This window comes from Eleutherodactylus coqui, chromosome 11 (genome assembly GCF_035609145.1).
Source record: "Eleutherodactylus coqui strain aEleCoq1 chromosome 11, aEleCoq1.hap1, whole genome shotgun sequence".
Taxonomy (NCBI): Eukaryota; Metazoa; Chordata; class Amphibia; order Anura; family Eleutherodactylidae; genus Eleutherodactylus; species Eleutherodactylus coqui.
The window spans coordinates 78,910,373-78,934,413 of record NC_089847.1 but is presented as its reverse complement, the minus strand read 5'-3'; the positions used below and the strand labels follow the sequence as shown (position 1 = coordinate 78,934,413).

The 24,041-nt window shown below is 44.0% G+C and overlaps 1 protein-coding gene and 1 long non-coding RNA gene across 3 annotated transcripts in view; one reads left to right on the top strand and one right to left on the bottom strand.

Annotated features, from left to right (window-relative positions):
- AHNAK (AHNAK nucleoprotein) overlaps positions 1-14,607 on the bottom strand; it is a 67,694-nt gene extending 53,087 nt beyond the window's left edge. Inside the window, exon 1 of the mRNA XM_066582726.1 lies at positions 14,524-14,607. The gene's annotated coding sequence lies outside the window, so the exon portion shown is untranslated. The remainder of the gene's footprint in view (positions 1-14,523) is intronic.
- The window catches only part of LOC136582003 (uncharacterized), a 109,157-nt gene that overhangs the window by 11,576 nt on the left and 73,540 nt on the right, over positions 1-24,041 (top strand). The window lies entirely within an intron of this gene.

The window sequence follows — 24,041 nt, the reverse complement described above, 5'->3', positions numbered from 1 at the left end:
GTGTGGGCACGTCGCACAGCAGTCGGTGCACTGGCAGCTTAAAGTGATGTTGCAGGGTGCGCAGGGTGGCAGCGTCCGTGTGGGACTTGCGGAAATGTGCGCAGAGCCGGCGCGCCTTTACGAGCAGGTCTGACAAGCGTGGGTAGCTTTTCAGAAACCGCTGAACCACCAAATTAAAGACGTGGGCCAGGCATGGCACGTGCGTGAGGCTGCCGAGCTGCAGAGCCGCCACCAGGTTACGGCCGTTGTCACACACGACCATGCCCGGTTGGAGGCTCAGCGGCGCAAGCCAGCGGTCGGTCTGCTGTGTCAGACCCTGCAGCAGTTCGTGGGCCGTGTGCCTCTTATCGCCTAAGCTGAGTAGTTTCAGCACGGCCTGCTGACGCTTGCCCACCGCTGTGCTGCCACACCGCGCGACACCGACTGCTGGCGACATGCTGCTGCTAACACATCTTGATTGTGAGACAGAGGAGGAGGAGGAGGAGGAGGGTGCTTTAGTGGAGGAAGCATACACCTCCGCAGATACCAGCACCGAGCTGGGGCCCGCAATTCTGGGGGTGGGTAGGACGTGAGCGGTCCCAGGCTCTGACTCTGTCCCAGCCTCCACTAAATTCACCCAATGTGCCGTCAGGGAGATGTAGTGGCCCTGCCCGCCTGTGCTTGTCCACGTGTCTGTAGTTAAGTGGACCGTGGCAGTAACCGCGTTGGTGAGGGCGCGCACAATGTTGCGGGAGACGTGGTCGTGCAGGGCTGGGACGGCACATCGGGAAAAGTAGTGGCGACTGGGAACTGAGTAGCGCGGGGCCGCCGCCTCCATGATACTTTTGAAGGACTCCGTTTCCACAACCCTATACGGCAGCATCTCAAGGCTGATGAATTTTGCGATGCGGACGGTTAACGTTTGAGCGTGCGGGTGCGTGGCGGCGTACTTGCGCTTGCGCTCGAACACTTGCGCAAGCGACGGCTGAACGGTGCGCTGAACTACACTGCTGGATGGGGCCGAGGACAGCGGAGATGAGGGTGTGGGTGCAGGCCATGAGGCGGTAGTGCCTGTGTCCTGAGAGGGGGGTTGCATCTCAGTGGCAGGTTGGGGCACAGGGGGAGAGGCAGGGGTGCAAACCAGAGGCGGTGAACGGCCTTTGTCCCACCTTGCGGGGTGCTTGGCCATCATATGTCTGCGCATGGTGGTGGTGGTGAGGCTGTTGGTGTTGGCTCCCCGGCTGAGCTTTGCGCGACAAAGGTTGCACACCACTGTTCGTCGGTCGTCAGGCGTCTCTGTGAAAAACTGCCAGACCTTAGAGCACCTCGGCCTCCGCAGGGTGGCATGGCGCGAGGGGGCGCTTTGGGAAACACTTGGTGGATTATTCGGTCTGGCCCTGCCTCTACCCCTGGCCCTGGCCACCGCACTGCCTCTTGCAACCTGCCCTGCTGATGCCCTTGACTCCCCCTCTGAAGACCTGTCCTCCTGAGTAAGCGTTGCACACCAGGTGGGGTCAGTCACCTCATCGTCCTGCTGCTCTTCCTCCGAATCCTCTGTGCGCTGCTCCCTGGGACGTACTGCCCTTACTACTACCTCACTGCAAGACAACTGTGTCTGATCGTCATCGTCCTCCTCACCCACAGAAAGTTGTTGAGACAGTTGGCGGAAGTCCCCAGCCTCTTCCCCCCGACCCCGGGAACTTTCGAATGGTTGGGCATCAGTGACGATAAACTCCTCTGGTGGGAGAGGAACCGCTGCTGCCCAATCTAAGCAGGGGCCCGAGAACAGTTCCTGGGAGTGTTCCCGCTCCTGAGCAGGTGTCATTGTAGTGGAGTGAGGAGGCTGGGAGGAAGGAGGAGCAGCAGACAGAGGATTCGGATTGGCAGCAGTGGACGGCGCAGAACTGCGGGTAGACGATAGGTTGCTCGAAGCACTTTCTGCCATCCAGGACAGGACCTGCTCACACTGCTCATTTTCTAATAACCGTCTCCCGCGTGGACCCATTAATTGGGCGATGAATGTGGGGACGCCAGAAACGTGCCTCTCTCCTAATCGCGCAGCAGACAGCTGCGACACACCTGGATCAGGAGCTTGGCCTGTGCCCACACCCTCACTTGGCCCTCCGCGTCCTCGGCCACGTCCACGTCCACGTCCTCTAGGCTTACCCCTACCCCTCAGCATGCTGTATTACCAGTGATTAGATTTCCCAGGCAGGAAATAAATTGGCGCAAGACTGCAGGCCAAATATAATTTTTGCCCTTTTTGGAAAACGAAAGGCCCCACTGCCTCTAGTGAATGAATTATCTAAGTTTAATAACTGTGCTGTGTCCCTGCTTATGTGTCACAGAACGTGAGGGTAGCAGAGTTATTAACTGTGGCAGAGCAGGTATTTTTTTTTCCCAATTAAGGAAAGCAAATGGCGAAGCCAGCAGTAAAGCGTAGCTGGGTGCGTATGATTTAGCAATGTTTTTCACGCAGCTCACACGTCTCCACAGGCGTAAGGACGGACACAGGCTGGACAAATAGATTTCTTTTCAGTTTTTTCCCACCAACAGGCAGCACTGCGTATATTCAATGAACCTGAGAAGTTTAATAACTGTGCTGTGTCCCTGCTTATGTGTCACAGAACGTGAGGGTAGCAGAGTTATTATAACTCTTGGAGAGCAGGTATTTTTTTTCCCAATTAAGGAAAGCAAATGGCGAAGCCGGCAGTAAAGCGTAGCTGGCTGCGTATGATTTAGCAATGTTTTTCACGCAGCTCACACGTGTCCACCGCCCTTAGGACGGACACAGGCTGGACAAATAGATTTCTTTTCAGTTTTTTCCCACCAACAGGCAGCACTGCGTATATTCAATGAACCTGAGAAGTTTAATAACTGTGCTGTGTCCCTGCTTATGTGTCACAGAACGTGAGGGTAGCAGAGTTATTATAACTCTTGGAGAGCAGGTATTTTTTTTCCCAATTAAGGAAAGCAAATGGCGAAGCCGGCAGTAAAGCGTAGCTGGCTGCGTATGATTTAGCAATGTTTTTCACGCAGCTCACACGTGTCCACCGCCCTTAGGACGGACACAGGCTGGACAAATAGATTTCTTTTCAGTTTTTTCCCACCAACAGGCAGCACTGCGTATATTCAATGAACCTGAGAAGTTTAATAACTGCGCTGTGTCCCTGCTTATGTGTCACAGAACGTGAGGGTAGCAGAGTTATTAACTGTGGCAGAGCAGGTATTTTTTTTCCCAATTAAGGAAAGCAAATGGCGAACCCAGCAGTAAAGCGTAGCTGGCTGCGTATGATTTAGCAATGTTTTTCACGCAGCTCACACGTCTACACAGGCGTAAGGACGGACACAGGCTGGACAAATAGATTTGTTTTCAGTTTTTTCCCACCAACAGGCAGCACTGCGTATATTCAATGAACCTGAGAAGTTTAATAACTGTGCTGTGTCCCTGCTTATGTGTCACAGAACGTGAGGGTAGCAGAGTTATTATAACTCTTGGAGAGCAGGTATTTTTTTTCCCAATTAAGGAAAGCAAATGGCGAAGCCGGCAGTAAAGCGTAGCTGGCTGCGTATGATTTAGCAATGTTTTTCACGCAGCTCACACGTGTCCACCGCCCTTAGGACGGACACAGGCTGGACAAATAGATTTCTTTTCAGTTTTTTCCCACCAACAGGCAGCACTGCGTATATTCAATGAACCTGAGAAGTTTAATAACTGCGCTGTGTCCCTGCTTATGTGTCACAGAACGTGAGGGTAGCAGAGTTATTAACTGTGGCAGAGCAGGTATTTTTTTTCCCAATTAAGGAAAGCAAATGGCGAACCCAGCAGTAAAGCGTAGCTGGCTGCGTATGATTTAGCAATGTTTTTCACGCAGCTCACACGTCTACACAGGCGTAAGGACGGACACAGGCTGGACAAATAGATTTGTTTTCAGTTTTTTCCCACCAACAGGCAGCACTGCGTATATTCAATGAACCTGAGAAGTTTAATAACTGCGCTGTGTCCCTGCTTATGTGTCACAGAACGTGAGGGTAGCAGAGTTATTAACTGTGGCAGAGCAGGTATTTTTTTTCCCGATTAAGGAAAGCAAATGGCGAAGCCAGCAGTAAAGCGTAGCTGGGTGCGTATGATTTAGCAATGTTTTTCACGCAGCTCACACGTCTCCACCGCCCGTAAGGACGGACACAGGCTGGACAAATAGATTTCTTTTCAGTTTTTTCCCACCAACAGGCAGCACTGCGTATATTCTATGAATAATAACTGTGTTGTGGCCCTGCCTATACAATTCTTTCCCTGCAGTATCAATGGAGGGTGGAATGCTCTGCAGAGGCGATTTTGAGAAGCCCAAAAAAAATGCAGCACAGCCAACAGCAGCCTGGACAGTACTGCACACGGATAAATATGGCCCTAGAAAGGACCGTTGAGGTTCTTGAAGGCTACACTCACTCCTAACACTCTCCCTGCCTATGCAGCACTTCTGTCCCTAATGCCAGGTGCAACGGTCTGCAGAGGCGATTTTGAGAAAAAAAAAAAAATCCCACTGCTAACAGCAGCCAACACACAGCTATCAGTGGCCCTAATAAGGACCTTTGGGGGGTCTTGAAGCCTACACTAACTACCAATTCTTTCCCTACAGCAGCTCCGGTATAAACAGCACTGTCCCTCATCTAACTCACACCGCATCTGAGGCGAGCCGCGGGAGGGGCCGACTTTTATATTAGGCGAACACCTGATCTCGCCAGCCACTCACAGCAGGGGGGTGGTATAGGGCTTAAACGTTGCAGGGGGAAGTTGTAATGCCTTCCCTGTCTTTCAATTGGCCAGAAAAGCGCGCTAACGTCTCAGGGAAGGAAGTGAAAGTAACCAGAACACCGCATGGTGTTCGTCACGAATAACGAACATCCCGAACACCCTAATATTCGCACGAATATCAAGCTCGGACGAACGCGTTCGCTCATCTCTAGTAATAACCTAATCACAGCTCAGCTATTATGTAACAGGTTTGAAGGCAGAATGGAGTTAAACTGCTTTTGTCTTCCAAGAACAAACTTTTGAAACTAGCTGAAACCTGTATATCAATGACATAAGAATAACACTAAAGCAAAAAATGAAACAAAGTATTTGGAAAATTATCTTAATTTTTATTGTTTTAAATGGGAAATATTGTTAATTGTTGAATTGCTCCTTGCACTGAATGTAGTCCAAAATGTATTAAGAGTGAATGGATGCACACCTGAATGTGGCCAGGGGGCCAGTAAAAATGGTGGCTGGAGTTCCACTATCTGACAATGTGAACTATGTCCACAGTCCAACATCAGTCTGTCCTGAGGAGCTGCAGTGCCCCAAGATGAGTCTGTGAGGTGGAGTAACCATCCCAGGGACTGGTAACAGGGTGCAGCATGGACTTGTAAAAACTGATGAACTCTGGATCAGAAATGTGTTGCAGGATGTGTCTGTTGTAAAAGGAGTTGCTGGAAATAACACAGCGCAGAAATATGACAATGTGATTGCCAAGTCATGTGATGTACTGAGGCCCCCTGCACAGCCGGATTCTGCATGCGGAATCCGGCTCTGCCAGTAGCAGCGTCCGCGTGTACCTGTTTAGTTTCTTTTTCTTCTTTACTGCAGATGGTCCGCATGGCGAGCCGTCGGACATGCGCAATACAGAACTCTTTCTTTAAACCATCTGCTTTTCCTGCGTCATCACTTAGTGATGTCACGGAGTACGCAACCTTTCCGCAATGTGATTGCAGAAGGGCCACGGATCGAATGGCTTCCATTTGACGGAAGCCGTCTATCTGGAATCCGTGAAAAAATGAAGCATGCTGCTCAATTGGTTTTCACAAGTGTGCAGGAAGACTTGATTTCCCATAGCATGCTATGGGCGCTTTTGCTGTGTATCCGCAGTATGGAGGCCTGCTGCAGATTCCGCAGCAAATATCCATCTGTGGGCAGGAGCCCTTAGCAGGCTTTCTTTGCAGGATGGTACAGTGGAATGGTGTGAATTGGTGTCTAAGAAAGGTTTAGCTCAAATGTGCCCCTAGTGGTCAGGTTAACTGGCAACAATGAATGTGTACTGTGTGATGTGCAGATTGCCCCTGAGGTTAACCCAATAGATTCTGCTGCAATGTGCGTCTTGGGTGAAAGTGCTGTGGTTTCTAATAGAGACTAGCTGATTGTCGCACCTACAGAAGATAACGAGCGGTGAGCTGGCGAACACTGTGAGTCGGTGACGGAGGAGAAGGAGAATGATGCGTCTGCTGCCGTAAGTAATGAGGTTTCATGTGAGATGAAAACAACCTCTGCTGACAAACTTAACCCTGGCGTGGTTGAAGTCTCTGAGACTAGACACGGCATGTAGCTGCTGAGATATGTGCAGCTGAGCTAAACTGCCCCATGGAAAAGCACATCAGTATTGGGGACAGCATGGAGTAGTGGGTTCTGTGTGCACTCTCTTCAATAAAGATAACTCCAGAACTGTTGTCTACAGTTGCTGGAGTGGTGATTCCTCCAAAGAGTGACATAAGGGATGATAAAGAAATCTGTAATGATGTAAAAATTACATGTACTGAATTTCATGTAATTGCTGATCAATCAAGGAGTGATTTAGCCAGTGAAGTTTCGGGTGAACCTAGTGTCGTTACTACTTGCAACCAAAGGTATAATGCATTACAATGTGACAAATATGATGTAATTTTTCATTTTTCCTGCCCGGGCCATGGTACATTAATGCAAGGGATAGTGAGTTAGTCAATAAAGGGAAATTGTCCTTGCAAGTTCAAGTCCATAATGGAAATCTTGAGAGTAGAGGTTGACCCTAGACCCAACGTAAAGTGTTCAGCTGAATGTGATTGTGTGGCTAAGGAGAGACTGGAGTGAAGTTCAGGCCACTTTACAGGTGTCTGGGATGCAAAGTCTGAAAGACGTGATGTATTCAGCAAAAATTATAGCAAGTGTGAATTGGTGTTATTTGTGCATGTCATGAAGACTGTAGAAAGTGAAAATCCTTAAGAAGATGTTTCTACAGGAGGTGTTTGTCAACTGAAAAGTTTCCAGATGACCAGAGAAGACCTGGCAGAAGAGCCAGAGATGACTTGCAAAGCCTTGAAGCAAGCCATCTTCAAGAAGAAGAAAAACGTCAGAAAAACACAGAAGATGGTCAAGTTATAGTAGGGAAAGAGTAGCTGGTACTCTAGACGAGAAGAGTGTTTAGGTCTTCCAGACATTGCATGTGAAGCGAGACAGACAGAAAATAGGCCCCTTAATGTAGCTCAGCCAGTTTAGTTATTAGGGCTGAGAATTCCCCAAGATAGGATCTTTGACCCCAGGGGATTGAGTACTATGATAAGACCTAGGCCTTTATCAGGGAAGGGGTGTGTGTGTGGGGGGGGGAGGGGGATATGTAGAAATGCAGTACCAGAAGTGGCTTATAGGGGGCTTCAGAACCTGTGTGTGTGGCTGAGGTGCAGAAAAGCTCATGAGTTTCTGAGCTCCATGTCCATTGGAGACCAAGCATTGGTCTAATGTGGGACTCCTGCTGCTACCTGGCAGAACCAAGAGTCTGACAAGGGTGGGCGGCACCATGGATGGGTATAAGGTGATGAACTTTGAATTATTGCTAAGGCATTAGGCCTGTATGTTAGTAAGGTGCTATAAGGTGTTATATAGCATCCAAAAGGACAGGAACTTTGTATGTATTTGTGAACAGTGTGAAGATTGTGTTATGATTGCTGCTTTACCAAGTTTTTACTAAACTTCCGGCCTAGACGTGGTGTACTGGTGTGCGACTATCCATCTGGTGGAGGATACTGTAGATGGCGATGCGATGAGCTAAACCCCAAATTGTCACAACATATAAAGGCAGTATAGAAAATGTGCAGTAATAAAGATTTATGTCATAGAGAAAGATGTGAAACCGTTAAGAAGCTGTTACTCAATATAGTTAAGCGCCATAAACCCTCGCGAGGCTTGAGCTGCACTCAGTCAGTGGTGTCCACTACTAGATACTAACTTTCTATCATTTACTAGAATCTTTTCTTTGCCAAGAAACATATATTATGCCAAAATCCAGCCCCAAGTTAATGTGGGAAAGCCAGATTTGCTCAAAAGCCTTATTAAGTTTTTTTGAGCACTTGCTTCTTAGATCCCTTAGTCCATTAGTAAATCGCCACGCACATTGATACTAACAGTTGCATATTCACATGCTAGACGTCCTGAGACGGCATTTCTCAAGCATTACATTACAAGGTGTTCCCCCAATTAAGAAATGAGGTAATAGAGCACTTGAAACTATGTTTGTGCTGCACTGCCACATGGCACAATGGATACAAGTTGGGGACAGGACTAGAATAGATCCTTAGAACTGAGAAGAACGGTTTCATTTTCACCCAAACTTAAAAATGACAATAAACAAATACATATTAAGAAGCAAGTAAAAAAGCGTCTTTGTGATATAGAGTTATGTAAACATTAAAGCTCATGTATAGTTCACCTCTATATAAATACAAACAAAAAGGAACAATAAAACAAAAGCTGAAATACTTTAATTATTAACGGATCAAATGAAAAAAGAATAATAATGGGTTCTTTGTAAAGAAAATGCCCTGAAACCAGAAGCTGTATTTTTTTTTAAACTACCATTAGTATTTAGTCAGTTCTTTTGCTTCAATGCATAAGCTATTCCCATAGATATCAATAGAATATTTCATGACAAAGTAAATAAAAATAAATCTTTTCAAAGTTTTGGCTTTCTTTAAGAATAAAACTATCCTGGATAATGGAATGACATGTATAATACAGAGCACACAGAACAGAAAGATTTTATTGCTTTTGGCAAAAAAGCCTCTTTTTCTCTGCAACCTTATGATAAAGAAGATGCCGAAAAGAAAACTGCAGTCAGGAAAGTATAATGGAAATTAGGAAGTCCAGTAACAAGATGGAAAGATATAGTAACAGAACTCATGAGCATGTCACTGCAAATCCTTGAGCCCCAAACGGAAGACATGATGTTCTAGAGAAACACTATTCATGGATCTTATGGGCTTTCTGTGTGCAGTCACACTGAAGAAATTTTCAACTCCTCTCCAGTCTGAAATGACTTCTAGTACTGTAGCTCACATTCAATATTCACATTCACCAAGTTTGGTGCTTCTCTAAGGCAATGCAAATAAGGGAGATGGAATAATACCTCCATAGTGCCATCTATTGTAAGGTAGCATATATAATAGGTGGCACCATGGAGGTATTATTCCATCTCACTTTTTGCATATTACCCAGAGGAACATAAATGGCCTTTTGAGTCTCCTCACTCACCGTCTAGGTGCTCTCCTTAAGGAGAAAAGATAGTATTTCTGTCCCTCTAAGGCTATGTTCACATCTGTGTTAGGAACCTCCGTTTGGAGGTTCCATCACAGATCCAGTAAAACATGCCTGAAGAAAGTTCTGCATGTGGGACCTTTTCTTCCAGTAAAATACTGGACATCTGAGTGGAAACACAACGGACCCCATTATAGTCAATGAGATCCGTTTGGTGCTGTTCGGTTTTTTCATTAGTCAGATGCATTCGGCCATGGGATTCCCCTTCCCTACATCCATAACGGAGCAGGAAACAGATCCCTCGAACGCAGATGTGAACTTAGCCTAATGTATGCTATGACGTATTTGTTATTTTTCGGTATGAATTTTACTTATATTTGTAGTAAAATCTTTGTGGATATCAGGAACATTGTACTTTTTCTTCACTTATATGCTATATAGTATTTAAGTAGCTTCAGGCTGAAGAAAAGGAACCATTTGATTTCAGAATTATGCAATTTTTATCTACAAGTCACGACATCTTAACTGTTAAGCAACAATTATTCTCAATGACTCCTTTCATAACCACATGACAGAATGTATCTCTGAGTGTCCTATGACAGCCATTCTTATAGACTTGGTGTGTCGTAATAATTCTACATTCTTGGGAGTGGCCGAACTAACTGTGGATGTCAGATGATAATATGGTATTCCAGTCCAGTTGGCTATATTTTTCAGTAAAATTAGAAATAAGCTTCTTGAATAATAAAAAAATCACCCGAATACTTTATTGCTTCAATCTACACATGTTAGCAATCAAACAGGCAACATACTTTCCATTCAAGGGTCAGATGATGATGACATTCACATGGATTGTGGGATTCAAATCAGCAGCATTTTATGTTCTATTCATGAATCTGGTCCTAACAAATATGTTCACACCAATCTCTATTAAAAATAGTTTTGAACATCCTGAAGGTGCCCATGTCCGTTAGATTAAAATTGATGAAATGGACAATTTCAACCAAAATGACCATTCCCCAGGTAAAATTATATCCAGCCATCATCTGGAAAGAAGTCAGCTGCATTTGATATTTTCAAGACTTTTTGTCTGCGAAAGATCTTTCACTGAAAGTTAGTTTCCAGAAACATCATCCACCACCTGGTTTAATAGACCATGGATGGCCAATGAGAACTGTAATGGTCAATATGTATTAAAATATATATGTACATATATCTGTAATGCTATCGTTAATTGCTGTTAATTCAAACAACATCCTACTTCTATCTAATCTGTATGGTCACCTTCTGTCCTAAGAGCTGCGACCTCCACACTCAGACAACTGGGCCAATCAGTCCGACTTTAAAAGTTGCTTAACTTAGGTTCAAGAGGCCTGTTAGCTATAAGACAAACATCAATGAGTAACCAATTTGAAGAACTGTGGTATTACGATTTCTAAGATAAAAATGACTTTCTACATGAATGATCCTGCAAACAAGAACTGAATGAACTAAGAAAGCTATGGATTAGGCAATAGGAGTTATTGTGTTTACCGAGGGCGAGTTAGAACAATGCCCAAATTAACACTCAATTCACCCTCACACTGTGAGTCATCATGCAAGGCGTTACATTGAAATCTGCAGTGTTTTACATTACTAGCATACGTTTTAGAACTTTGTTCAGCATACAAAGAGATACTGTAGATACTAGGTCTTGAATATCAATGGAAATTGAGGAAGGCCAGTACTTGAAAAACCCAAAGGGCTCTGTATTGTGCTATATGCTGATGCTAAGGCTTTAGCTTGCTAAAAATGAATCTGATTGGTGCCTATAGAATTCATGATTTCTCAGCAGATGCTACGTCACTCACACTTTATAATATTAAAGACTGGTTGCATTTCTAACTTGAGTAACGATCAACAACACAACTTTATGACACCATTTACTGAAGTAATCGGTGTTCTTCCAGTGAGGTACTTGTAATGTGAGATTTCAATTCACATGGTTACTCATCTCCAGTTCAGCTATTGGCAGAACCACACCCTGAATCTCACGTTCTCCTATGTAGGATTGTCAGATTAGAAGCATGGAGAAGTTACACGTCCAGTGACGCTCCTTTTTGAATGAACACACTGCTATAGAGTTTATTACCGCCGGTATCTTAGATTTAGCATGCATTTACAGTGGGGTAACATAAATACTTAAAAGGTCATTTATAAGAACAGTTCAAGACATATTTTGGGAGCATGTATGTCCGTGTATGGGGGGGATATTGCTTAATACATTATATAGAGCAATGGATGTTAAATTTATGTTGAAGAATAAAGCTGCATCTTTCTTTTTTGGGGCCCAATTGGTGAAACTTTTCTGTTAACTTTTAGAAATCAGTTTGGAATGTATATCCTGAGTTTATATAACATATGTACCTATAATTCATATGTTACTTAAAGGTACACCACGCCTGTATACTTTGTGAAGAGCCCTCTAAATTCTTGTACATAGACATAGAAGAAAAGATAAGGCAAGATAACCGAACTTCCTCAAATTCTTTTGCTTTTAGATGGTCACATCGGAAAGAGGTGTAGTAGGCAGATACAGCTAAATGTAAGGGGGTACCCAAAAGAAACAGGGATCTTTTTCTGGTGGGTGGGGCGTTACTAAAACAGACTTCCGTAGCTTGGTAAATGTTTTGGAACCCTTCTGAGGTAATATACTAGCTGTCATTGTTGGGGAAGGTTGTGTTCGATTTTTTTTATTTGCAATAAATTGTTCAGTTTTTAGTCACATTGAGCTGTGAAATTTTGTTTCTTTTTTCACTGCTCAAACTTCAAGTGCAAAGTTGCGACGAGCGAGATCGGGTGAATATGGAGGGTGAGGCAAGGGTGTCATACCATTTTTTGTCAAAAATTGCTTAACACGCATTGTCATTATAGGAGAACCAGTCACCTGTTTGCCTACACAGTGTGGATTTTGGCCAAAAAACTGCATGACACCCTATTTAATCATCCAACCAAACTCCATGCAACTTTGAGCGGTTCAAAAGCAAACACAATTTTTTGTATGAATCAGCCATCACAAAATAGCTGAAAAACTGAACATATTGGAAAAAAAAATCACTGAAGCCAAACTCAACGTTCCCCCAACAACATCGGCAGGCACACCTTCCCAGAAGGGTTCTGCAGACATTCACTTAGAACCAGAAGCCAGTACTAGTAATGCACCACCCACTAGAAGAAGATTCCTTTTTCTTTCGGGTACCCACTCGTATTTACACCTTTAGTGACATACACGTGTGCAGACCTACAGTGGGTTCCCCATGTGAATTCCTGCCTGCCGCCCCTCCTCCTCTCCCTCAAACACCCCCTTCTGGTCTCAGACTACAGAGCTGCTGTGAGTCACTCTGCTCCCAAACCAACATTCCTGAAGAATTCTGGACAGAGGCCAGTACTTCCAGACACACCCAGAGCACAGCAATATACAGAAGAGAGCCATAATATACAGAGCAGCGAGGAAACCAATACACAAGCTAAGCTTTTAGTAACATCATGAATACAGAAATATACAGACTAAATTTCTAGACTGAACCTCCCCCTCCTTCAGCACACCCCTATTTCCATAGAGCAGCACTTGCCAAGAAGTTTTATGAGGGTGAAAGAATGTCTTCAGTACAAATATGACCCTTCCCAAGCTTTCATCTGCTTCAACCCTTAGTAGAACTAGTTTTTTCAGGTCAAAAGGTACCAAACATTTTCAATAAAAAGTTATTAAAACTTATTTAAACAAATTGCAGTCCCTGGGGTTATAGACCAAACCTCAGCTGCAACTTTTATGGTCTACCGAGGCTTCTTCTACCACCAGAAAACTTCCTGTATCCCTGTATCACAACTGCTACTACCCAGGTGGAAGAAAATCTTCCTTAGGCACTTTCACGGTAGGCATGGCACCTTTTCTCTGATTACAGCTCTCATAGCATTCACACCCAGAATTTTTAGTGAGATTTCTGCCAATCAGAATCAGCTAAGTGAACCCCTCCCTTCCAAGGGGAACTTGCTGGGCACTTAGATTCACAACGTAAATCAACGTTATTATCATAGCTAACATTTAATAAATTATTAATTACACCGTTGTGGACATACTATAGCTCTGCAAAAAGCATTTAGTAATGCACAGGGGAACGAGTACAAAAAAAAAACATATATAAGAGCAGGGAAGCAATCGATACATATTATTTTTGCTCCGTAAACAAGTTAAATGCTTAACGATATTCTGGTATAGAAAGAAAACAAATAATACATACATAATAACCAAGAGAGTAGCAGGTGAGGGCTAGAGGGGCACATATCAGGGCGTGCCAACATGCCACTTTGCCTTAGCAAGGGTATTTCAATACAGGGACGGGGCAGAAAACTTTACCTTCGCCCCAGGTGAATGAAAGCCTAGCTACACCTACCAAACAATAATAACAAAGGAATGGTATAACAATAGCGAACAACTACAAAGACACCCATAAAGTAACACTGCCCCAACCAGTCTCTTCTCACATTATTGACATGTATAAATAGTTAAGTTTTATACAGTAGAGGCTCAATAAAACGTATATACACGTATGTGAGTGTACAATACATATACACCCCTTCATATTCCAGCAACTCCTCGCTCCTTTCCAAAATCTCCGCCAGGGGAGGGTGTGGTGCCTCAAACTTCTGTGTTGTAATTGCCACAGAATCCAACCCAAAGCAAACATGAGCAATAATGCAAAGTCAGAAACTGGGTATATCTTACATGCAATAGAAGATGCAGTAGGTAATATAACTACACATTAAAACAGTTCTAAGCAAGGAAATACATAAACCCTCTTCATACTTGACTGCATACCCCTGTATATACCCTATGCACTAACCACATTAATCCTCATACTAGATTACGCAAAGATAAAAGTATGTGCGCAGAAGCAACATAGAAAAAGGTGCATACGTGTAGCAGACTCCAAGGCATGGAAAAGCAGGGCACAGCATGGGCAAAGGTGCCCCTTTCACCATTGTTCAGATTCTCTACATACAGCAGCATTATATAGATCATCCTCTGGAAAGCCAGCGATAACCCACCGATTATTGCGCAGAAGGAAAAGTCCTGTAACTTGCAAAAGAAACTTCAGAAGAAGAAGGAATCTTAAGAAGTAGCCAGTCTTGAAATGTAGAGGGTCTTGTAAGAGGCTGTATATATATAAAGGAGTTTGCAGGCTAGTTACCTGTGTGGTCCTTGGCTGGCACAATGCGTGCAGGGAGCCAGCGGCTCTGGTCTGCCTTGGGTAAGCAGAGCTAAGTGATGAGTGCAAGCAGGGCAGGGCTGCTATACTGCACAGTATGGGTGTGCCTGTGTCCAATCCTGGAGAGTAGGCTGAGCCTGCCCTGCCCAGGGCTACGAGCCTGTTGCCTGCCTGTATGTGCTCACACTGTGCTCAACTGCTAGTGCTCACACCTAAGCACCAGGGCACAGCTGCCTGGGCACCCAGTATGGCTGCTGCAGTGTACTGCACAGCTGCTACTCCCCACTGACTGCACTACAAAACACTTTTTTCTTACAAGTTCTCCAACGATACATTGTAACTCTTCAGTTCCAGAGAAATTGTATCTTATGTAAGTAACGTACATCAGACAGTAAACACGCGGCAAAACGGTGGCACTTTTAGAAGTGGTGTGCCACAATTTTGTTGCAAACTAAAGCAAAATAATGCAGAGCACCAAATGTGTTTACGCACAACGCGTTCTAGTTTTTGCCACAAAATAGTGGTGTATGTACACTGAAAGAGCAATTTATTACAGCACATTGATTCTCTTCTTGTCTTTAGGGCTTAAACAGACGGTGCATGTGCAAATCTGTTTGTCGCTTACAGAGCTTATTAGCGTGTGAAGTAGTCAAAATTCTTTTTTTTTGTACCGTTCAAATTTCGTGTGGGTAAAAAAGAAGGCAGGAAGATAGGACTTGCCCTATCTCTTCTCACACGTAGGAAAACTGTATGCGAGAAAGGTAGGGCAAGTCCTATCTTTTCTTGCACACAGTATCCCGTATCAATAGTTTTGTTTTGTCACATTTTGCCCCTGTGGTTTTCACAGCTACAAATCATGACAAAATCACGTCGATCTGTTTTAGCCCTTAGACTCAAAGCAATTTGTCATGCCTTGAATCAACTTGATGTTGGAATCATTCTGCAGGTATATTAGCTCATGTGGACTGGATAGCTTCTTGCAGTTGCTAACATGTTCTGAACAATTGACAAGAAAAGTTCATTGATTCAAGTTGCTTAGGCAAAATTCTGACCCTCCTATCAGAACGGTGCAACATAAATTTGGACTCATCTGACCAGGTGATGTTTTTTCACTGCTCAGTGACCTAATTTTTGTGCTCTTCTGCCCACTGGAGTCTTGCCATTCTGTTTCGCTTAGATAGCAATGGTCCTGGAACCGGTTGTCTGTTCATACTAAAGAAAGACAAGCTGTGTGCTCAAACAAAACGTTACAGTCCCAGCATTGTATTCAGGTGCAATTTGCTTGACTGTACACAGTGTGTTCATTGGAATGATTCTTGACATCCTCCTCTGACCCCTTTCATGGATGATTTGCCTATGTCCACAGGATCCCCTTTTGCTGAATGTTTTTCACAGTCACACCATTCTGTATATACTCTCGATAATGTTACATTAGAAAACACCACAAAGTTGGCTCTTTTTGAAATGCAGGTCATGGCTAGTTTAGTACCAATGACCTGGCCTCGTTAGAAGTTGCTGAGACTGTTTGATTTTCTTCTTTTAACGTGGATTCACACTGAAACCGATCCACAGAAAACTTGTTTACTTGATTTTATGCTGCACTTCAGGGTCACATGCTTAATTTCCATACAGGAAAGCTCTGATTGTAAAAAGGCAGATGTCTTTAATTAAGTAGCCAGTCAGTGTATGTGCCAACTGTGAGGTGGTGTAAGGATGAGAAATTAGTCTAATTTGCATAGTGAGTTGTGCCAAATTTACTGTGCCATGCGCACAATTGTGATATATATTGTACAATTGCTGCCATTTGCAACAATTCATTGATGTATGCTGCATCCTACAACAGTACTTATTGGTCTCCTAAATAACTACTGGGGGAAAACAGTCAACACATGCCCCAACACTATCTGCTAAAATTAAGCATCCCCAGATTCTTTCCTTTGCAGCTGAGTAGGACAACCTGCACTGTTAAGGTGGCCAGGCCTAAACTGCACCCATCCAACACCCCAGAAAGCTGCTTCATGCAGACCGATCTCCGTGACTATGTAGGCCGATATAAGGTGGACAGTTTCTGTTTTCCCCTCATCAAGAGGACCATTATGCTGGGCAGAAAAATTCGGGAATGCTGGAACATGCACCATAATGGCTTATTCACACGAGCATATATCGGCCGGCGTTTTCATGGCCGGCCGATATATGCTACCATCTGATGCATTGGATTCTAGTGCATCAGGTCACGCAGGTGTATTCCTGCGGGGTAAAAGCGCCCAACAAGGCGCTTTTACGCCGGGCAGGATAGATCTTCCTGGGCAGACTACGACTGCTGCCATAGACTCCTATGGGAGCCAATGACAACGACCGGAGAAGGGAGGTGGGAGGGAGTTTAGCAGTGTGACTGCAAAACTCCCTCCTCCTTCTCTCCTCCCCTCTGGCTGTTTGCAATGGAAGGGGGTTGGGGCAAAGCTAAGCTCTGCCCCGTTCCACACCTCCTATTGCTGGCTGTGGACAAGGGGTGGGAGCTTGGCTCCACCCCTATCCCGTCCCCTCCCATTGCAAACAGCCGGAGGGGAGAGGAAGTGAGCCAGCGAGGGGGAGGGAAGGGGGAGACAGCCTAGCAGAGCTAAGCTGTCTTCGCACGCCCAACGGCATATACGCCGAGCCCGTGCATCACATGGTAGCGTATATCGGCTGGTCATGAAAATGCCAGCTGATATACACTCGTGTGACTAAGCACTAAGGCTCTCTTACGTCACTATCTATTCTTGAGGTCAACAAGCAATGAAAACCTCATAAAAAGAGATAGTAGTGGTCTTGTGACCAGAAACCAACTACTAAGTTACTACTTTGTTTCTGCACTGCCGCACTCTCTAAGGCTTCCAGATACCCACAACGAGGATCAGTGAAATACGTGCTGGGATAAGTCATTCAATAAATCATTGTCAAACTATAGGACAGGTGAAATAAATATTTCAAACTGACCGATTACTTGGTGGTCATTTTGGATTTTCTTGTCATGGGAATAGCATCATGGGAGTTGTGAATTATACCTGTGATTAATTATCTATTCACACATAATATTAGTTAACTGTAAGCCTAACTGGAGCAACCAGTATCAAGCAGCTGCTGCCAAGGGAAATAGGGTCTTAGGGCGAGCACCCACTGGCGTTTTTTTACCTGCGTTTTGCGTTTTGTGTTTTGCGTTTTTCCTGCACAGGCATAGAGATAACATGTGTTCCTGTCCACTGGCGTTTTTTTTGCATTGCGTTTGCGTTTTTAACATAGGAACTGTCAGTTGCATATGTGTCCTTATTTTTCTCCATGGAAATTAATGGCAAAGCCGCGAAAACGCCGCAAAAACGCCGCGGAAAACGCCGCGGAAAACGCGCGGAAAAACCGCGGGACACGCGGCGAAAACGCTGCGTTTTTTTCCCGCGGGAAACGCAAACGCCAGTGGGTGCTCGCCCTTAGGGTGGATCAAAAGAGGTCTAGTGGCGCATGAGCAAGACATTGTTCTTCCTCTTTACAAGTCACTGGTCAAACCACACATGGAATATTGTGGACAGTTTTGGGCAGCAGTACTCAAGAAGGACATATCAGAGGTTAAGCGGGTTCAAAGACAAGCAAATAAAGTAATAAATGGAATCAGTGGACTACAATACCCAGAGAGGTTATCAAAATTGGGGTTGTTTAATTCAGAAAAAATACGGCTGAGGGGTGACCTAATAACTATGTATAAATAAATCAGGAAACAATACAGAGATCTCTCCCATGATCTATTTGTACCCAGGACTGTGACTGAAACAAGGGGGCGCCCTTTACATCTAGAGAACAGAAGGTTTCTACCCCTAGAAGGGTATTTTTTACTGTAAGAGCAGTGAGACTATGGAACTCTCTGCCTGAGAGATGACAAAATCACTAAAAGAATTTTAAGAGGGATCTCAACGCCTTTTTTGAGTGTTAGACTATTACATGTTATAGTCACTGATTACTTTAGAAGAGTCGGTGATCCAGGCAGAGGCGTAACTAGAAGCTCTTGGGCCCCAATGCAAAATCTGTAACAGGGCCCCTTACCTACCACGTGCTGTTTTTAATGCTAGTGTGTTCTTATGTGATGGAGGGGCCTCTTTAGGCCCCCTAAGGCTCCAGGTCACGGTAGTAACTGCTACCCCTGCACCCCCTACAGCTACGCCTCTGGATCCAGGGGTAATTCTGATTGCCAGATTGGAATCAGGAATTTTTTTTTTCCCCCTAAAGTGAGGAAAATTTACTTCTACATCATTGGAGATTTTTGCCTTCCTGTGGATCAACTTAAAGGGGTAATAGGCTGAACTAGATGAATATAGATATTTTTTTCAGACTTACATACTATGTTACTATGTCCCAGCGGCCAGTAATCATACAATCTTCACTTATGGATAGGTGCTAAATGTTTTTGGTGGAATAATCAGTTTAAGCAGGGTGGTCACGTGCAAAGACGCAATATGTTTGATGACAATATGCTTAATGATTGCACAACTTCAATAACAAACACATGCTTCAGCACTCTGCACATTTAATATCTGCATAAGGCCGAATGCACACAGCTGGGTCAGATTCCACATGCGGGATTCCGCAGCGGAATCAAACCCTGTTCCGGTCGGTGACCCCCCCATGTACCTCTCCGGATTCTTCCTCCCCGTACTGCGGATGTGCACATGTGCAGTGCAGAGAATGCCACGTCGTCACGCCAATGATGATGCGGATATTTCAGAATTGCTACAGGTTGGACGGCTTCCATTGACTGCAATAGAAGCCGTCCATGCGATTCCTGGACAAAAATAAAGCATGCTGTGACTCCTCCTCCGCCAGCGGAAATCGTGAGAGATTATCTGCCACAGATTCTGCAGCAAAATTCCGCCCGTGTACATTGGGCCTAAAGCTGAACAACTGTTATTTATACTAATAAAAATGCAAGGTTCTTTTTGATCAAAATACGTGAGCCCATCTGCCACATGCAGACGAACCATAATGGATGGGTTCCTAGCTCTACAGACACCTCCCTTAAATGTTCACAATGCCAATAATTGTCTGTGATGACTTTCCTTTCCTCCCTTAGTGCCAAAGCCATTTTGCGCCTTTTTCACTTTCTTTCATTATTTAATTCTTAGAGCCATAACTTTTTTAATTTTTCCATCGAAATAGCCCTAGAAAGGCTTGTTTTTTGCAGGACAAGTTGTCTTTTTTAATGTCATCATTTTGAGGTAGATATAATGTATTATATAACTTTTAGTAATTTTTTAGAGGGATTGGGAGAAAAAAGAAATTACATCATTGCTTCTTGGATTTCCTTTTACAGCGTTTAGCGCACAGAATATATAACATTACTTTCTGGGTCAGCACAATTCCGGCAATACAAAGTTTATACAGTTTTTTTTAAAGTTTTGCTATTCTTGTACACTGCTTTTGTGTTGCCGTATTACAAGAGACATAGCATTTTTATTTTTTCATTGATGGAACTCTATGAGGACTTGTTTTTTACGGGATGAACTCTAGTCTTCACTTTTAGCACTTACTCTTCAGTTCACTAGTGGCCTATTTTGCTGCATCATAATTAGTCGCTTGGCAACAGTCCTTGCTTACTTTTCATGGTGCCAGTCACAGTTGTGACATATAAGGGCGCCCACCCACTGGCGTTTGCGTTTTCCGCGGGAAAAAACGCAGCGTTTTCTGCAATTTTTCCGCGCGTTTTTCGCGGCGTTTTCCGCGATTTTTCATGGGTGCATTAGGAGAAAAATAAGGACACATATGCAACTGACAGTTCCTATGTTAAAAACGCAAACGCAATGCAAAAAAAACGCCAGTGGACAGGAACACATGTTATCTCTATGCCTGTGCAGGAAAAACGCAAAACGCAAAACGCAGGTAAAAAAACGCCAGTGGGTGGGCGCCCTTACACTCAGCCTGTTTCCTGTGTCATGCGGTGTCCCTTTACAGAACCGAAGCTCAGGAACTAGAACATCTGTCAGCCAACACTCTAGACCCGGTTACTGAATGTACCTTTTCCAATGGCAGGTATGTGTCCAACAGCGCTTGGCACCATGGATACTTGCTTTTATTGACTTGGGGTCTCCAAGCATGTAACGCTTTGTTGTAATATCTCCACGGAATGGGGTTCCTTAAGCAGTGTTTTTACGTGTGCCAAGAATTTGCCCATTGTAATGAGTGTGACTGACATGTCGATTGGTGCTTGTTTGTGCATAGCAGACTATTGGTTTTATGGGGATGAATGATCATTAATATAACCGTTCACCCCCATAGATTAGTGATTGGTAGTCTGTACATTTTCCAGTTCATGCTGGGAGATGTACAACTGACCTGCAAGCATTTTTATGCTTGAACAAATACGCAACTCAGCAGACGATCAAGCATTGCTCTTTTATCGGTTGAGCTTTTGCAAAATCAGATGGGCTGATTATCAGGGAAACAAATATTTGGGCAAATGTTCGTGCCTAATAATCAGCCCATGCAGGGACATACATAGAAATCATGGGATCACATAGCAAAATTCAGAATAGCTTCGTCTCAGAGTAAACAAATGCCTTGATGTGACCCCATAAATAGAAATCCAAATGGGTCAAATCAGGACAACGTGATGGTCACTTGAACAGACCCTACAACCAGCCCACCTGCACATGAAGATAGTCTCTGGCAACATGTCTGTAATGAGGTGCGGCACCATCTTGTTGGAAGAATTCTGGAAATCTTACATCCTCTGACAGCCTCTTCATCTAACAACCTTTTTTGGATACCCCATTCACCACACCATACCATCACTTTAGGTGAGGCAACCACGTTAGATGGATCAGCCCACTGAAAGTTTGTGATTGACCAGTATTGGTGAGTCTTCATTTACGAAGAAATGAGCTTCATCACTGAACGGCGCGAAAGTTGCTTTGTCACCCATTCTGCAGATTCCATCTGACAGTCTCGGTCATACTCCGTCAGGTGTTGCAACATCTGCAATTTATACGGATGCCATTTATGGACAAAATTTGCCATACGGAACCTGAGAATTCTCGAGACAAGCAAAAAGTGATAGGATATGGGCTCCTGCCAGAACAGCAGTTGCTGATGCTTCATGATGGTTTTTGGTCATCCAGATTTGGTCTTTCAGCGACAGAACCTGTTTCTCGGAATTTGTAAAATATTTGGCCACTGCACTGTGGGTAATGGGAGATCTGGTCGGGTGGCATTGATTGAAATCTGCTGAGATGACACGTGTGCTTTGTTCAGCTGACATAAGGACGATCTCCACACGCTCTGCTAGAGATAACACCATCATTCACGTTGCCTGTAATGAAGAAAAAAATCACTGTGTTAACATGAGAACGAATAAAGCTATGTTAAAATAAAGCAGACCGTTGTTTATCTGACAGTTTGATATATTGAAAAATTACAGTTGTAATCTAGATGAATCCAAAAATAATTTTGGTGATAGGGGCTAACAGGTTTCCCCCTTCCCCCGCAGCTTGTATGCAAAATTGGATCGCTATGACAAAAAGAGGTCCAGCTCATCCAAAAGGAAAATTTATAAAATTACTAAACTTTAATTTGACATGCTTCTTAAAAAATAGTAAAGTCATATAGACCAAAAATGGCTATAATGTATGAAAAAAATGCTTTAAGCCCCCTAACGCGTTTCCGGCACAATCCAGTGCCCTTAGTAGTAGCAAGTGGAATGAAAACAACATAGTGTATTGAAACCCCCTAGAAGTCATCACATGGTGCCAATTAAAGCCACATGATTATAAGACCAAAGCTACAAGTGCAGGGTTCTAATTATCCAATCAATGTGCAAACTCCAGCAAAAAGAAAGCACACAAAAAACATATATGTGTGCACGCAAAAACCACAAACAGCAAAGTAATTCACATCAAGGGAATAATAAGATTACTTGATTAAGCATCGGAAAACACCTGCCAGAAAGACTTTAGACACCAATTCACACATGTGAACGACCCAACGGAGGCAAACCCACCTGTAACCCTACAGAACCCTAAGTCCTTTTTCACACGAATATTATTTTAACGCTCTGATAGCCACGGTAAAAAATCACGACTATCAGAGCATAAAATCACAGGAACGAAGAATAGCCGCAACCAGGTCACGTTTTTTTTTTCTCACAATCTTATCGGCCATTCACATGCCTGGCCCCGAAATCCCTCGGCCGGCGGTGCAGCTTTTAAATTAACTTAAATGCCTCAACTAAAGGTACTTGTCAATGTTTAGCAGCGCTTGGTGCTGCTGAACATGGAAGGCTGAGTCAACCTTGAGCTGGCTACCTAAACCCTGTTGGAATTGAACCTTCAGGTTGTGAGTGAGAGCTTAGGACTGCCTTAACACTCTGCACTACAGGCCTAAGCAGGTAAGTAACTGGCTCAGTAATAGAAAGCAGAGGGTGGTTATACATGGTACATACTCTGATTGGGTCACTGTTACTAGTGGGGTACCACAGGGGACAGCACTGGAGGGGGTCACTGTTACAGGGGGCAGTACTCGACCGTATTCTTTTTGATTGTGCAGTAAAATATCAATATTTGCAGATGACACAAAACTATGAAAAATAATTAACACGAGAAGATAGAATGTGGTTGCAAGAGGATCTGGATAAGTTGGGGGTTTGGGCAGAAAAGTGGCAAATGAGAATTAACACGATAAATGTACGGTTCTGTACATGGGCGGGGGAAATACATGTTATCATTACACACTAAATGGGAAACCACTGGGTAATACTGACATGGAAAAGGACTTTTAGTTAACTGTAAGCTGTAAAAGGGGATTTTAGTTAACTACAAGCTTAACTGGAGCAACCAGTGTCAGGCAGCTGCTGCCAAGGCAAATAGGATCATGGAGTAAATTAAAAGGGGTCTAGTGACACAAGATACGAACAATGTTCTTCCTCTTTACAAGTCACTGGTCAGACCACACATGGAATATTGTGTACAGTTTTGGGCACTGGTACTCAAGAAGGACACATCAGAGCTTGAGTGGGTACAAAGTAGGGCAACTAAAGTAATAAATGGAATGGGCGGACTACAATACTCAGAGACATTAGCAGACTGCTGGAACATCTATAATGCCAAACCGAGGTAACTGAAAACCCGTTTTGGGGCACCTGTGTAAGATGCTGACAATAAAAACAACAACCCCAATGTGATATTTTGCTGTGTGGGTATCAGTCACAGCTTATTTATTGGAAAGCTTTCTACATAACCAGAATTACTAGGCACTCTAACATGGAAAAACTTGCTTGGAAGCGAAATGTCGACCACATTCCAATTCCTGGGTAAGTCCACCTTCTAAGCTCTCTCTGTTCTCACTGCCATAGTAGAGCGGAACAAATCAGAGTCAAACCTCATCTAGAATACTGTGTCCAGTTCTGGGCACCTCACTTTAAAAGAGACATCGACAAACCGGAGCAAGATCAGAGAAGAGTCACCAAGATGGTGAGCGGTCTGCAAATC